The sequence below is a fragment of the Panthera leo genome, chromosome A2 (genome assembly GCF_018350215.1).
Source record: "Panthera leo isolate Ple1 chromosome A2, P.leo_Ple1_pat1.1, whole genome shotgun sequence".
Taxonomy (NCBI): Eukaryota; Metazoa; Chordata; class Mammalia; order Carnivora; family Felidae; genus Panthera; species Panthera leo.
This window is the reverse complement of record NC_056680.1, coordinates 127,707,789-127,723,535: the sequence shown is the minus strand read 5'-3', so window position 1 is coordinate 127,723,535 and position 15,747 is coordinate 127,707,789. Positions and strand designations below refer to the sequence as shown.

At 34.3% G+C, this 15,747-nt stretch overlaps 1 long non-coding RNA gene across 1 annotated transcript in view; it reads right to left on the bottom strand.

Annotated features, from left to right (window-relative positions):
• Positions 1-1,441: 1,441 nt before the first annotated feature.
• LOC122209987 overlaps positions 1,442-15,747 on the bottom strand; it is a 139,432-nt gene continuing 125,126 nt past the window's right edge. Inside the window, exon 3 of the long non-coding RNA XR_006197866.1 lies at positions 1,442-1,585. This is a non-coding gene — a long non-coding RNA (uncharacterized LOC122209987). The remainder of the gene's footprint in view (positions 1,586-15,747) is intronic.

Here is a 15,747-nt window from a genome sequence, read left to right as displayed (position 1 = left end):
GGTCTGTTATCTCATCTATGTTTTTTTGACTAAATACGTGTTAGTATTCTACATACATATTTCTTTTCTAATATAAATGTATTTATCATTCTTAGATTTTTTTACTTGAATACCATCTACCTTCATATTTAAGAAGTAAACCTGTTAGTATGTTTACAGATATTTAGACATTTTATAAAACCTGTGGCATACCCAGCATGATGTTCATATGTGTAATAGACACTTGTCAGAGCCTTGACTACATCCTTTAGATGGTACCATTTCATTATATTCCTGAAGGCTTCCAAATCCCATTATCTGCATTTCTATTCTTGAGGGGTTTTTGTTTGTTTTTTTTTTGTTTTTTGTTTTTCCTGATGGAAAACTGTTCCATCCAAGCATGCAATAGGCCAGAAGTCCTGGGTAATTAACATCCCCTGGAAATAGCCCTCAACCAGAGATTGACGGCAATTGTGTATAAATGTGTCAGTGCCCTTACTCTTTTGTTGAGATAATTTTGAGGCATGCATTCTATACCATCCCCAGAGTCTTCCTGTAGTCATGAACTTCAGCCACCCATCTGGATGGATTGCTGGCCTAGTCACACACCTAATACCTGCTGCCATCTTTTCCCTGGTCACTTTCCTCCTTCTTCCAGCAACCCTCAAAAATGGCCACTTGCACTTGTAATTTTTACTCACATGTTCCCTCCTTAGTTTGGGGAAACAAATTAAGGCAATATGAGACATATATCTCTGAATTGTCCTTTTTGCGATTGTCCTTTTTATCTTTTCTTCCTTTGTCTTAGTATAATATCTCAAAACCACTTGTATAAACATTTATAGTAACCACTTTTCTGATCACTTTGGTTTGACTCACACTGCCACCACTTTTCTTCCTAAAACACTGGGTTGGCCTTTACTCAAACCTGCTCATAAATTTTCACTGCCTCATCTATAATGGCCTAATAGGCAAAATCTTCCAAAATCTTACTGATGAGGGAAACAAAGGCAATGTAGAAAAATGTAGTTTAAATTAATTTCCCTTACAGACTGCAGCCCATTGATAGATGTCAGAGACCTGCAGCGTATAACACTCCCCAAGACGTCTATGGTTGCCTTAATGCCTTAATGTTTACATTTCCTTAAAGACTAAAGCAACCTTATCTTCACAATAGTACATCTTCAGGGTCCTGTGAGACCCTGCTTTCAACATCCAGAAATTCCTTGGAGACCAATGGTATCAATACCTCCCCTCCCTCCACAAACTTGAAAGAACATAATCAGTTGCTCCTCACAACACCAGTGTTGCTCTTTCTGCTCACGGGTCCTGTCCCCATGCTTTAATAAAATCACCTTTTTGCACCAACAACATCTTGAGAATTCTTCCTTGGCCGTTTGCTCACGAACCCCACTTCAAATTTCATCACTACTGAGGTACTTTCTTTCAATCTTACCTTATACTTTATCATTTAACATTGTTCCCGTCAGACCAGAGAAGTGGCCATCTCCAAAGCAAGTTCCCATATGCTCTCAATCTTCAGTGCATCTGCTCATGCTGGTTTCTCTGCCTAGAGTGGTGTTGTTCAACATGGTAGCCATTAAATCTAAATTAATAAAAATTAAATAAGTTTAAAAATTCAGTTCAAACACTTCAAGTTCTCAACTGAGAACTATGTGGCTACCATAATAGATAATAATTATAAAATATTTATATCATCACAGAACATTCTATTGGACAGAGCTTTGTCTAGAGTACTATTTTATATCTAATTTTTTAAATACTATTTTTTTAAGTTCCATCATAAAGTTAACTTTCTGTGAAAAATTCTCTTAAAATAGAATTAATTTTGTCATGTGTCTCCATTCATTGATTTAACTTTAGTTCATTCAATCAATCAAATGACACATACTGTGTATTTTATTTATGAATATCGGTGCAAATAAATCATTTATACATATGTATATTCCTTTAAAGACTAAAGCAGTCTCATTTTTGTATTTTTTAAGACACTTAGCAAAGTGCTTTTCTTATCAACAAATATTCATTTAATTATTATGAACTAGTCAAACTGACTTCAACCCTTCTGCATATTATTCCTATAAGATTCTTTTGAGCCACTTCTTTCCTAATTCTGTATTTTTGCTGTCATTACTTACAATCTACAGTCTTTATTAAATTTTGAAAGCCTACTGAAATTATTTTGAATTTTAATTGCATCATCTAGCCTAAATTAATAATGCCATTTTTATATTATATACAAATTTGATACATGGTTTATTTTATTTCTCAGAGTATCAGTTTTTTTCATTTTTTCTCTGACATCCAAAAACACTGATGGGAGCTTCCAGTTCCTTTTTAGAATACAGAGCCAATTTTTTTTTTTAATTTTTGTTTATTTTGAGAGAGAGACAGAGCATAAGAGGGGGAGAGGCAGATAGAGAGGGGGAGGGAGAATCTTAAGAAGGCTCTGCACAGTCAGTAAAGAGCCCGACCCAGGGGTGACCTCAAGAACCATGAGACCATGACCTGAGCCAAATTCAAAGGTCAAAGGCTTGACTGACTGAGCCACTCAGGTACCCCTCCAGAGCCAATTTGTGGAGAGAATTCATGCACACAAGTAGAGCTGGAGTGTTTCAATTGTTCAACATAGGAACTGGTTCCTTCTTTAATTCCATTTTTTAAACTAAACATTAATAGATGTTTTGAATAGAGTGTGTCAAAAATAACCCTAGAGGGGCACATGGGTAGTTCAGTCAGTTGTCTGGCTCTTGGTTTCAACTCAGGTCATGATTCATGGTTTGGTTCATGAGTTCAAGCCCTGCGTGGGGCTCTGCACTGACAGCACACAGCCTGCTTGGGATTCTCTTGCTCTCTCTGTCCCTCCCCGACTCATGCACTTGCACTCTTATTCTCTCTCTCAAAATAAATAAACTTAAAAAAAATAACCCTAGAGATGTCCACTCAAGCTTTCAGTCTTCTTAGATTTGATTCACAGACACTCCTTACACTGTGTTGTTTAACCTGTTGTATACCCTAATTAGTACTATTATATTCCTCAGTCCTTATGATCTTCTTCATATAGGCCTTAAGAAAGACTCAAACCAAGTTGATGTTCCTTTTTATACGAATAGTATAGATTTTCAAGATCACTAAACTCTTCAAAATTCTGGCAAACTGAGGCAGAATCTAATCTTAAAGGATCCCAAGGGAATTTTTTTAAGTTTATTTATTTATTTTGAGAGAGAATGAGTGAGTGGGGAAGAAACAGAGAGAGAGGAAGAAAGAAAGAATCCCAAGCAGGCTCTGCACTGTCAGCACATAGCTCAAACCGTGAGATCATGACACAAGCCAAAATTGGACGCTTAAAGATTGAGCCACCCAGGTGCCCCCAAGAGAACTATTTTAAAAAGCATCTATTTATTAATAAAGGCTGCACATTTTTAACGCATTTTCCTTTGAGGTATCAAGTGATAGATTCGATGTCTTTGGAAAAAGTCCCTAAAACTAGAGTCAAATCTATGGTGAACTCTCTTTTCAAAAGTGCTTACTAAACCACATCACACTGAAGAATATACTGAATTTCTCAACTAGGATAAAGTTTGAATATAAATGACTTCCAGACATTGACTCTTATCTATTACATTTCTCAAATTCAAAACAAAAGTAGGTTAAAAATTAAAGTTCAAGAAATAATATCTAATAATTAGTAATCTAATCTGAAAAATCATATAATTCCATATATTTTGTTATTCATGTCTAGTAACTTTAGATTTTTAACTTTTAAAATAGAAAATGTAATCTTACTTTCTTTAAGCTTTAATTAAGGATAGAATATTCAAAAATGTCTAACACCTGCTTTATAATAAGTAGAGCATTATTTCAAATGCCAGATGGACCAATTAAGATTTTCTTTTAGATGATGCAAAATCTTGTGATGTAGGTAGATTTTTTTTTTCAAATCCAAATTTAAATATGCACTATAAGAATGTACTAATATCTAAGTACATGTTAATGAACTACTTTCATTTTTACCCTGGAGACAGTGCAAAGCACTGTCATGTTTTTTCTTCTACAGCATCTCTTTCTCATTCTTGTCTTCCAAATCCACTGTTTTAATATCCATGCTTTTATTTCCCTGTGACTATTGCTGCTAGAAGCAGCTCATATTTTAAAGAGAATTGAGCTCCCCAGAACAAAGGAAGAATTACAGGCTTTTAACATGCAAGTAAGTGGAAATTAACACTGGTAGAAGATAAAAGGTATAGAGAAATACAGACTGAATTGGTATATTAAGTACTTTACAAAGACTATCCTCAGCTGATGCCTATACTTACACAAATTATTTGACATAGTTTATTCCATTCACACAGTAAGAACTCCACTGGCGGTTTCTACCTGAATCAATCATCGAGCACTCATTTCTAATACTTTCAAGCCACAAGTTTCATGAAGGGGTCTCTAAAAATTCTGTTTACAGTTCCTAACACCTTTCTTACATCCACAATTGTAAATATGATTTTGCATACATTGACTGGGTTCTCTATGTCTGGTTAGAGGATAATTTCACAACTTCATTCCCATCAGGCAAAGATCGTGGTTTTTATCTTTTGTTGGCTTTTGGTGCTTTGTTTATATTGAGTTGGTAGCATTTAACACCTTGCTTTTAATTTTCCTTTTTCACATCATTCTTCCCCAATAATCTCCAAGTTCCTCTGGAGCCAAGACCTGGTGTCATTCATCACTAAAGTTTTCTCTGCACTTGGCTGTGGATTATGGGGTATGTAGTTCTTAGTCTCATCGGTATGTATGGCTCAGTCTTTTCACACTGACAAATTACAATCACCACATCACTGGAGGCAACCTGAAGATAGGGTTACCAGAGTGTCTATCTAAACTCACAGCTGGGAGAAACTCTCCTGTTGGTTACCAGTAACTTAGGCCAATAGTTGATTCACATTCAAACAAAGCCTTTCAGCACCTGTGTGGAACAGAAGTAGTCTATCAGATGAAATGTCACCGTTTCAACAGAGCACCATTTAAACCCTCTGTTCTTTGTCTTCTTTCCACACTAGATTTTACACTGAGGTTTCTTAAACAGACTATTTGTCTGTATAAGATTTGAATTATATCCATCTATCTATTTATATAGTGCAACCAAAATATGTAAAATATATCAGTCAGTTAAGCATCCTACTTCGGCTCCAGGCTCTGAGCTGTCAGCACAGAGCCTGATGTGGGGCTCAAACTCACAAACTGTGAGATCATGACATGAGCCGAAGTAGGATGGTTAACTGACTGAGCCACCCAAGTGCCTGAGAATCTTATTTAATAGAACATATTTTGAAACTACATTATATGCTGTGCCATGGAGTGGGAAGCCTTAAAAATATGTAGCACCTTATATCTATAGGTGTCAGTGACAAATAGAAGAATGAAATTCAAAGCAAAGTATCTTTACTCATGGGTTACTTGACAAGGTTCACTTCAGCAGATCTAAATCCCCTGAAAAATTGTTTATTATAATATAATTGGATAAGCAAATGAAACTCAACTTTCCACTGAAGGGAATGTAAATCTTTCAATGTTATATATATTGGACAACAGATATGTAAGTTTCTTTCCAATTATAAATTTTTGTAGTATACACACATTATAGGTATGTGGATGTATATAGGAATTTCAGAATTATTCTGGAGACAAGTTCAAGTGATAATGGCAACTCTCTTTAAGAGATCATCAAAGAATCCACTGTCTAAAGAGTTGTGTTGCCATTGACAAGAATCATCATTCTCACATTTAAGTCAGTTTTCTTTATACCCATAATCAATGCATAAAAAAAAATCACTTAATGTATTTTCAAACACACATGAAGGAATTCAGGAACTTTTCCTCTTGCTAGAATTAGTTAATATAAAAAAAAAAACAACTAAGCTTTCAGCTATAGAATTATTTACTCTAAGAGTAAATAATATTAACAGAAATTCAAGAAAAATTTTTCTTATATGGTCTTGCATTATCCTAAAGAGCCATTCAGTGAATCATTTTTCTTTCAAATTTATCAACTCTACTAGCCTATGATTTCCATGTTTTATGTGTTTTAAAGCATCCATTCATTAGCAGGGATAAAATGAGCATCAACTGTATGGAAGGCTCTATTCTAATGAGCATAAGAGGTGTATACAGTACTTTCCTCAAAGAGCTTACAACTGATTTATGAGGTTAAATTGTATGTTAATCATATATAAACAATGTAATAATAAGGATAATGTACATATTACCAATGTGTCAATACACATACATATATGATGCTAAAATCACACACAAAATATTTTCAGCATGGATTAGTCACTAATGCAATATCATGTCAGATTATGCAGATTTCACCATGAAGTAAAATGTTTAGGAAAAGCTTAACAATAACAATATGGCAATTAGATTGTGCCTTAAAAGTGAATAAACCTCAAATACACTCAAAATCTTGGTAGATCTGGAAAAGAGCATACAAAATGGGTTAAAATATAGTGTCTAAGAAATTTGGAAGTGAAAGAATAGACTAAACTTGCCAGGAAAAAGGAAAGAATTAAAGATTCACTTGAAGGGTAGATTAAACTCAGACTTTAGAGAATTTTGTGTTCCCAACTAAGGAAGTTTTGGCTGCATTATTTCATACGAAATGAGAAACCATAGCAAGTTTTTTTTCAAAATTATGCTAGAGAAAATTTTATGATTAGTCATACAAGAATTAGGGAGAGGGAAACTACAGATAAAAGAAAACTAGCTTGGGACTATTTCAAACTCTGTACCTGAAGTGATTAGAGTCTGACCTGTGTGTCATCCCTATGTGGAACAAATGGAAAAGAAGGAGGAATGCGCTCTCTCTCTCTCTCTCTCTCTCTCTCCCTCTCTCTCTAAGTTTATTTATTTTGAAAGACAGAGAGAGAGAGAGAGAGAGCGCACATGAGCAGGAGAGGGGCAGAGAGAGTGGGAGAGAGAGAATCCCAAGCAGACTCCATGCTGTCAGTACAAAGCCCAACATGGGGATCCATCTCACAAACCATGAGATCATGACCTGAGCAGAAATCAAGAGCTGGATATTCAAGTGACCAAACCACCATGCACCCTAGAAGGAATGCTTTCAATGGATTTTTTTTTTTTTTAAAGAATTGGCCTTGGTAAAGGATTTGAAATGATCGTGGTGGGGGAAAACGGAGTAATTCAGGTTTTGATCCTGGGTGATTGAAAAGTGTTTATATCATTAATTGAGAAAAGGATGATTGAGAGGTAAGAACATCTGCATTACAAAAATTGAGTTTGGGGTCATAATGGATTACCCAAAGGGACATGACTATGAAAAAAGATGAAGATACAGAATTAGGGATCAAGCATAATGATACTTGAATAAAAAGAATGGGGATTTACTATTGGGAGATCACTTTTGATGATCAATACTGCACACTCCATGGAGGGGTGAAAGATAAAGCAGATGTGGTGCAACAAGAAAAGGAAAGTGTAGATCAATGTCTATTTAAACAACTGCACTATTAAGAGAAGAAATAATAGACAATAAAAGTAAGAAAAGTTTCATTTTTTAAAAATGCACTATATTCGGCCAAGTTTTTACTCGTGACTTAGACAAACAAAAATCTCATATATGTAAGGTCTTAGAATTTCAGTCTTAGAATATCTACTACACAGACACTCTGCTGAATATATCATTTGAAATTTCAGAACCGATGAAGATTATCTGAAACCCAGTATAAAAATAGTGAAATAACTTACAAACATTTGAAAATCTTTAAACATAGAGAGATATGTATAAGAAATTATATATGTGTGTATGTATATCTATCTATCCATATATCTGTGTGTATACGCCTATCTACATATATTTCTATGTGTGTTGTGTGTCGATATCACCAGAGTATTTTAAGAGAGTCATAAAACAAATAAACAAAAACAAAAACAAAAAAACAGAATTGAATCTAGCACCAAATGAATCTCTGAAGAATAAAAGTAATGGGATAGAAGAATTTTTAAAAGATGCTCCTGAGAAAATATTCCTGCAATACAAAGTTATGACTCTTTGCACCTGAAAAGCTCACTTGACAACATAAGCCCAGGACTTCTCAGGTTAACCTGCCTACCCTTAATGGAAGTTCTCTCTATGGAGAAATATATGGTTGTCAGGACCTTAGCTGAGGAACTAATTCCTTTGAGATAATGTCATAATATATCAAAGTAAAAGAATGAAGGCAAAAACAATTTGACACTTTGGTCTACAGTTTACTCAACTTTGGTAATCACTGAAGCCCTAAACATAGTAGGACCTCAGTTAATAGCTTTTCAAGGAATTAAAGGAGTTGGCCCTGAACTACTCAAACTTTAGTATCATAGTGTTTTACAAATGTATCTTAAAATTAGTCTTTTCTATAATTAATTAAAACTTTAAAATTCTCTTTGTTTGGGTTTATTAGGTGAGGTGGCTACACCAAAGGGAATATTTGTTTTGGGAATTTAATTGACATGAAATTAATTTCCAATGACATTCTCATTTAAAATCCAAGGACATCTGAACAGTAGGTTTGTGAAAAGGTGCTAAAGGCCTTCTGGCTGTTTCTTTCACCAACTTTTTTCTTCCCCCTTTTACCATCTTACCTCATATTTAGCAGGCATGCCATAGCATGACCAGGAGTTTGAAAAATAAATGATTGCAGCTGTCAGTGCCTCATGTCTGAATTCTTGACTTTCTTTCAGAACATTTGGGCCATGTTGTGTTTTCTAGTAGCAAGCCATTTCAAAAGGAGGCGCCGCGATGGTTCTTTCATGTAAATTAATTTCTACAGCTGTAACTTTCACACTTTGCCTGGGGCTCTCCTTTGTGACTTCTGCATTTATTTAACACAAAGCATTTTGAAAATTAAAATGTATTTTTATTGAGCTGCACTTTTATTGGAGACAGCTTGAAACTATTACTTGATCTGCATTTTAAAAAGAACTAATAAACAAGTCTCTCTTAAACAATTGCTTGGTGGGGTGCCTGGGTGGCTCAGCTGGTAAGCGTCCAACTTCAGCTCAGGTCATGATCTCACAGTTTGTGAGTTCGAGCCCCACATCAGACTCTGTGCTGACAGCTCAGAGCCTGGAGCCTGCTTCAGATTCTGTGTCTCCCTTTCTCTCTGCTCTTCCTTTGCTCATGCTCTGTCTCTCCCTCTCCTTTGAAAATAAATAAACATTAAAAAAAAACTTAAAAAAAAATAAACAATTGCTTGGTGACTATGTCACCACTCCAGCATTCTCTATCTGCATAGGCAGCTCCCAGCGCCGCCCTCCTGCTCCCTCTTAACCTGGTAACACTGATTCACTTTGCTGCTACCTGTCTTTTCATTAACCTAAGGAAAATTCTATTCAAGCACATGATCTAGCCCAAATTAAAAAATGTTACCTTTTGAGTTGCTTGGAAATTCACCTTTTCAACATTGCAATGACCACCCGAGATACTATATTCTGGCAATTCAAATGGAATGTATAATTAAAACATTCTTTCTCTTATGTAGTTATAATCTCAAGATTTTGTCAATTCTAGTTACCTTTAAAAATATACCTAGTTCTACTAAATATACAAACTGCTATAGCCATTTATCCTGTTTATTTTTCTTATAAAGTATTGAATTCTTCCTAAGGACATGAAGCATAGTTTTATGAATGATAACAGAAGCTGCAGAAATGCCTATTTTAAAGATAGTGATTATTTTCATTTGAGAAGACAGATATTTTTTGGCAGCAAACATATGATCAAAACTTTACTGGTAATAGGAAAAAAAATCTGGATTTGTATAGGCGTGCACTGTTTAAAAAGAAGTATATTCACCATTGATAGTTTATTTCATGCAAGAAGTATAACTTGGGATCTAAAACTCAGGTGGAGTAGGGTTCAAATCTGGAGTTTGCCATTTAGTTGTGTGACACATAGCTCAAGTTCCCCAATAGCTCTAACCTCATATTTATCATAAGTAAAATGGGAGCTGTACAGTACACACCTAAAAAGTTTATGGGGAAGAATAAATGAGAAAGTGCTTAAAAAGTGCCTGGGTAGCTTCTAGCAAAGTTACACACTCGCTAAGAATAGAAGCTATAAAGAGTTACAGAGTTACTACCTATACTGATTTGTCAGGTAGTATACTCAAATCTATGTAAACATACACTAGATGTGCTTGCCTAATGGTTTTTTATTGAAATATTATGTTCATTTATAGCTCTATGTAGAAATTTATGAATGGTACATAAACATGGGATCTGACTTCTGGAAAATTCAACTCCGGGAAAAAACGTTCAAAACAGTAACAAGTAAAGACAACTGGTGTTATGGTTCTTATTAATATTTAGTACTTGTGTAGGTATAATTGATATCTCATTGTTGCTTTAATTGGCAACTCCCTAATTACCAGTAAGTTCAAATGTCTCTGCTTATATTTGTTGACCATTTGGATGTTGTTATTCTATGCAGTGTTTTAATCCTTTATGTCCAATTGGGCTACTCTTTTCCTCTCACTTTTTTTTGTTTAACAATTGGTACAAGCTCTTTGTATTACATAGATAATAACCCTCTCTTTGTCCTTTGTGTTGTGGACTATTTCCCCAAAACCTATTATTAGCTTATTGCCTTACTAATGATTTCCTTTGCTACAAAAGTTCCTAGCTGTGTGACCTATACCTTAATGCTCCCATCCGTAAAAACATAGATGATAATAACAACTACCTCAAATAGTTATTAAGAAAATTAAGTCATACTGGGAAAGTACTTAGACTAGTTCTTGGCACATTGTTAAGTGCTATGTACGACTTCATAAAGAAGATGTAATCAAACATGTACCTCCTTTCCCATGTAAAGTCTACATTTTCAGTCTTGGTTAAAAAAATTTTCCCTTAACTCTATATCATATATTGAATTTTCTATATGCTTTTATAGAATTTGGGTATTTTTTTTCATTTTATTTTTTACAGAGTTTTATTTTCAGATACCTAGACAGTTGTGCTAACGCTGTTTATGACAATCTCTTTTTTTTCTCCCTGAGTTAAAATGCCACCCTTGTCATTTAAAAATTCTGCATATTAAGGTATCTATTTCTGAATTCTCTTTTTTGGAACCTCTAATCCTAAGCCAATATTGTCTTGATTTGAGTATAGTGACTTTCTATTTTTTTTGTCATATTTATGTTAAATTATACTTCCTTCACTTGTTCATTTGCACACTTTTCACTATTATATCTGGAAATTTAAATTTCACATAAATTGTAAGTAATTTGTCCAGTTTTCTAGCGAAATCTAATTGGCATTCCAGTTGAAATGGTACAATATATTGGGGTACCAGGGTGGCTCAACTGGTTAAGCGTCTGGCTTTGACTCCTGTCAAGATCTCACAGTTCCTGGGTTCCAGCCCTACACTGGGCTCTCTGCTGTCAGCCTGGGGCCCACTTCGGATCCTTTGTCTCCTTCTCTCTCTGCCCGTCCCCAACTCATGCTCGCACTCTCTCAAAAATGAACTTTTAAAAAAATCAGTTTTCTACTTTTACTGAGAAATAATTGATACACATTACTATAAAATTTTGAGGCATAAAAATATTACTAAGGTTTCTATATATTTCATAACTTTTTAACAGTTCTTTGGACATATATATAAATAATATATATAAATAAATATATTGTTCATGGAGTACATATGTAGTAAAAGCACAGTAAAGTAATATCACACATAGAAACAACAGCAATCCAGGTGTTATTTCAGTAGAGGAAGGGGAATGTAATTTGTCAAGTTTACATGGGTTATTTCCACTACAGCTATGTTTTGTTCCTTAGAAGAGTAAATCAGAAGCAGATATAGTAAGCAAAAGATTAAGATTTTATAAAGCTAGAGATGACCAACATTTTTTTCTGTTTTTGTTCATACTTGAAATCTTTTTATTTAAAAAATTCATAAAATTAAAACAATTACAATGTAGCAAGTATCCTAATAATCTATTGAAGATGGTATGGGAGCACAAAGGGTAAAAATTTTGTTCTGTATTTCCTTGATCTGATATAAACAGCTTAACCTGACTTCCTTTTATCTTGTTTCCTTTTTAATTTTTTTAATTGACCAATTATCTTATCAATCAAAATGAGCCCAAAGATTACACACATATATAGTACCTGAAAAAGGAAACTGTTATCTTTCAAATGTTGTGCATGACGAAGTAAAAGGATAGGGTGTAATATTTTAATGTTTTTGTGAAAAAAGAGGAGCAATAATTTTTCCCTAGTCTCTCATATTTAAAAAAAAATTTTAACATTTATTTATTATGGACAGAGTGAAAGAGACAGAGCATGAGCATGGGAAGGGTGGGGATGGGGGGGACACAGAATCCAAAGCAAGCTCCAGGCTCTGAGGTGTCAGCGCAGAGCCCAACGTGGGGCTTGAACTCACAAACCGTGAGATCATGACCTGAGCCGAAGTTGGACACTTAACTGACTGAGCCACCCAGGTGCCCCATCCCTCATATTTTGTTTGAGGAATAGAATATTTTTTGGCGAAAACATGTTATTAATTTCAAACAACTCCATCCAGTATTTTGGGTGAAAATAGATGTCAGTTGATCAAATCAATGTACCTGAAAATAAAAATTTCAATAGTGTTGATTTCAGGTTTGATGACCACACAATTGTAAATAATAAATGTAATTTTATCAAACCTTGTAAAAGTCACTTAAAGAATACAGTAAATGGTTAAATGTAGTTATAATGTATTTATTACTATAGTTTTAATAAAGTAACCAGCTCCTTCAATGTTATGAGAAAAAATACTTGTTGAAATAAAATTACCAGGGAAATCATTACAAATGTATCTAAAACACTGTATCTTAAACACCTTAGAAGAAAACAAAGAGACTTTGCCCTGGAAAATTATATTAGATAATTCAAGAATTGTCAGTAACATAATGAAGATATTGAAGTCAGAGACACACTGGAAGAGTCTGAATTAAGTTGTTTCATAAAATGTGAGTGAATAAACTTTCCAAATTAATACATTGTCATAGTATGTATGTGTAATTCAGGCATTAAATTAAGCAGTTATTTGCTCTTTTATCTACAACTCTAAAAACTTAGCCAAACAGTTTCCAAAGAAGACATATACAAGATGGCAGACACATGAAAAGATGCTCAACATCACTAATCCATCAGGGAAAAGCACATCAAAACCACAATGAGATAGTACCTTGCATTTCTCAGAATGGCTAAAATCAAAAAGCAAGAAATAACATGTGTTGGCAAGGAGGAGAAGAAAAAGGAAACCTCATCCATTGTTGGCAGAAATGTAAATTGGTACAGACACTGTGGAAAATGGTAGGGAAGTGCTTCAAAAAATTAAAAACAGAAATACCATGTGATCCAATAATTCCACTACTGGGTATTTAACCAAAGAAAATAAAAACACCAATTTGATAGGATATATGAAACCCTGTTTCTTGCAGCATTATCTACAAGCCAAGATATGGAAGCAACCTAACTGTCTACTGATAAACAAATGGATATGGAATATGTGGCAGATATATACTGTAAAGTCTTACAAAGCCATAAAAAAAGATGAAATTGTGCCACTTATAACAACATGGGTAGACTTAGAGGGTATTATGCTAAGTGAAATAGCAAGACAAATACCATATGATTTCACTCACATGTGGAATCTAAAAGAACAAATTAATTAAACAAATAAACAAACAAACAAACAGGATTAGACCTATAAATACAGAGAACAAACTGATGGTTGCAAGAGGGAAGGCCAATAGAGAGATGGGTAAATTGGGTGAAGAGGTGTGGGAAATACAGGCTTCCAGTTATGAAAGGAGTAAGTCATGGGAATAAGAGGCACAGCATAAGGAATATAAACTCAATGATTCTGTAACAGTGTTGTATGATGATGGATGGTCGCTACACTTGTGGTGGGCATAGAATATATAAACTCATCTAACCACTATGTTGTACACCTGAAATTAATGTAACAGTGTATGTTAACTGCCTTCAAATAATTTTTTAATTAGCCAAAAAAGGGAAATCATTTAATAGAAAAAAAAAAACTGTATATTTGTACAAATACAGTTTTTTTATTTTATTTTTTATTTTTTTTTCAATGTTTTTTATTTATTTTTGGGACAGAGAGAGACAGAGCATGAAAGGGGGAGGGGCAGAGAGAGAGGGAGACACAGAATCGGAAACAGGCTCCAGGCTCTGAGCCATCAGCCCAGAGCCCGACGCGGGGCTCGAACTCACGGACCGCGAGATCGTGACCTGGCTGAAGTCGGAGGCTTAACCGACTGCGCCACCCAGGCGCCCCACAAATACAGTTTTTTATAGAACTAGTAAGTCTAGCAAATAATACTGTAAAAACAGAGAAAAATAAGTGCATGTTGGGCAATTGAAATAAATATGCCTGAAGTTCATAAAAAAATACTTGAAGAATGGCTGCAGACATCATTTATTTTCATTGATTTTCCTCAAATCTATCCCATTTTCAATTTTGCTTTATTAGTTGACTGGAGGAATTGCACTCCTAGTTAACTATATAATGTTTCCTTGATCTCATTTTTATTACCAAAATTTTGTTTATTTTACCTGTTTTACTTCATAACCATTACGTTGTTTTAAAGCTTTTGGAAAAAACAAAGTCCGATATAAAAAAAAGTCTGCAAATATATTTACATACATGAAGATACGAGAGCTTGATAGAGAATTCAATTAGATTTTCCATGCATCCTTCAATAGAAAATACATTTAATAGAAGATGGAAATATTTAATTAAAAATGGAATGTATGAATCAAGAATATACCGAAAATGTCATTATCAGGGAAGAGTACAAATACAAATCTAAATCTGAAATGATAACCTAATAACTATGAGAAGATAAAATTCAATGTGCATTGTTAAACAATGAAATCTATCAGGTTTAGTCTATTTCTGTTTTCCTTTACATGCAGTTTTAAATTATAATTTAGAGGCATAAATAGAACCTCCAAGAAACACTCTATTATTTATTAGACCATCTAATTTAGGAAGTTTTAAATTTCTCTTTAGATACATACCCTCACAGCTTAAATTTTCTCATAAAATTTGTTCTTTAGCCTTGAAAATTGTTGTCTCGTTTAAGAAAGAAAATTTGTATGAGAAGAGTTATATTCTCTAGACCCTTCTTCAGAAATGTGAGTTCAGTAGGTCTGCTGTTGGGAGCCCTGGAATCTGCATTTTAAGAACTTGTGGTAATTTAAATGATGATTGAGTGTAACCACACTTTGATGATCATCACACTGTTTCAATTACTTGGTGAGTTCAGTTTTGTTTTTTTGTTTTTTCTTTTTTTAAATTTTTAAAAATGTTTTTACTTACTTTTGAGACAGAGAGAGAGCATGAGCAAGGGAGGTGCAGAGAGAGAGGGAGACACAGAATCCAAAGCAGGCTCCAGGCTCTGAGCTGTCAGCACAGAGCCTTACACGGGGCTCGAACTCATGGACTGTGAGATCATGACCTGAGCTGAAGTCAGATGCTTAACCGACTGAACCACACAGGTGCCTCCATTTTGTTTTCTTCTATCACCAGGTTTTAGTTTTTAACTTCATAGTAGTCATGATAGATAACAGCATAAATTATCCCATTCCTCTGAGTGTTAAAGAAGAAATAATGTGTATAATTAGTATGTGCTCACTAAGGGTTAGCTTCTGTTTTATTTTTTTTTAATATGA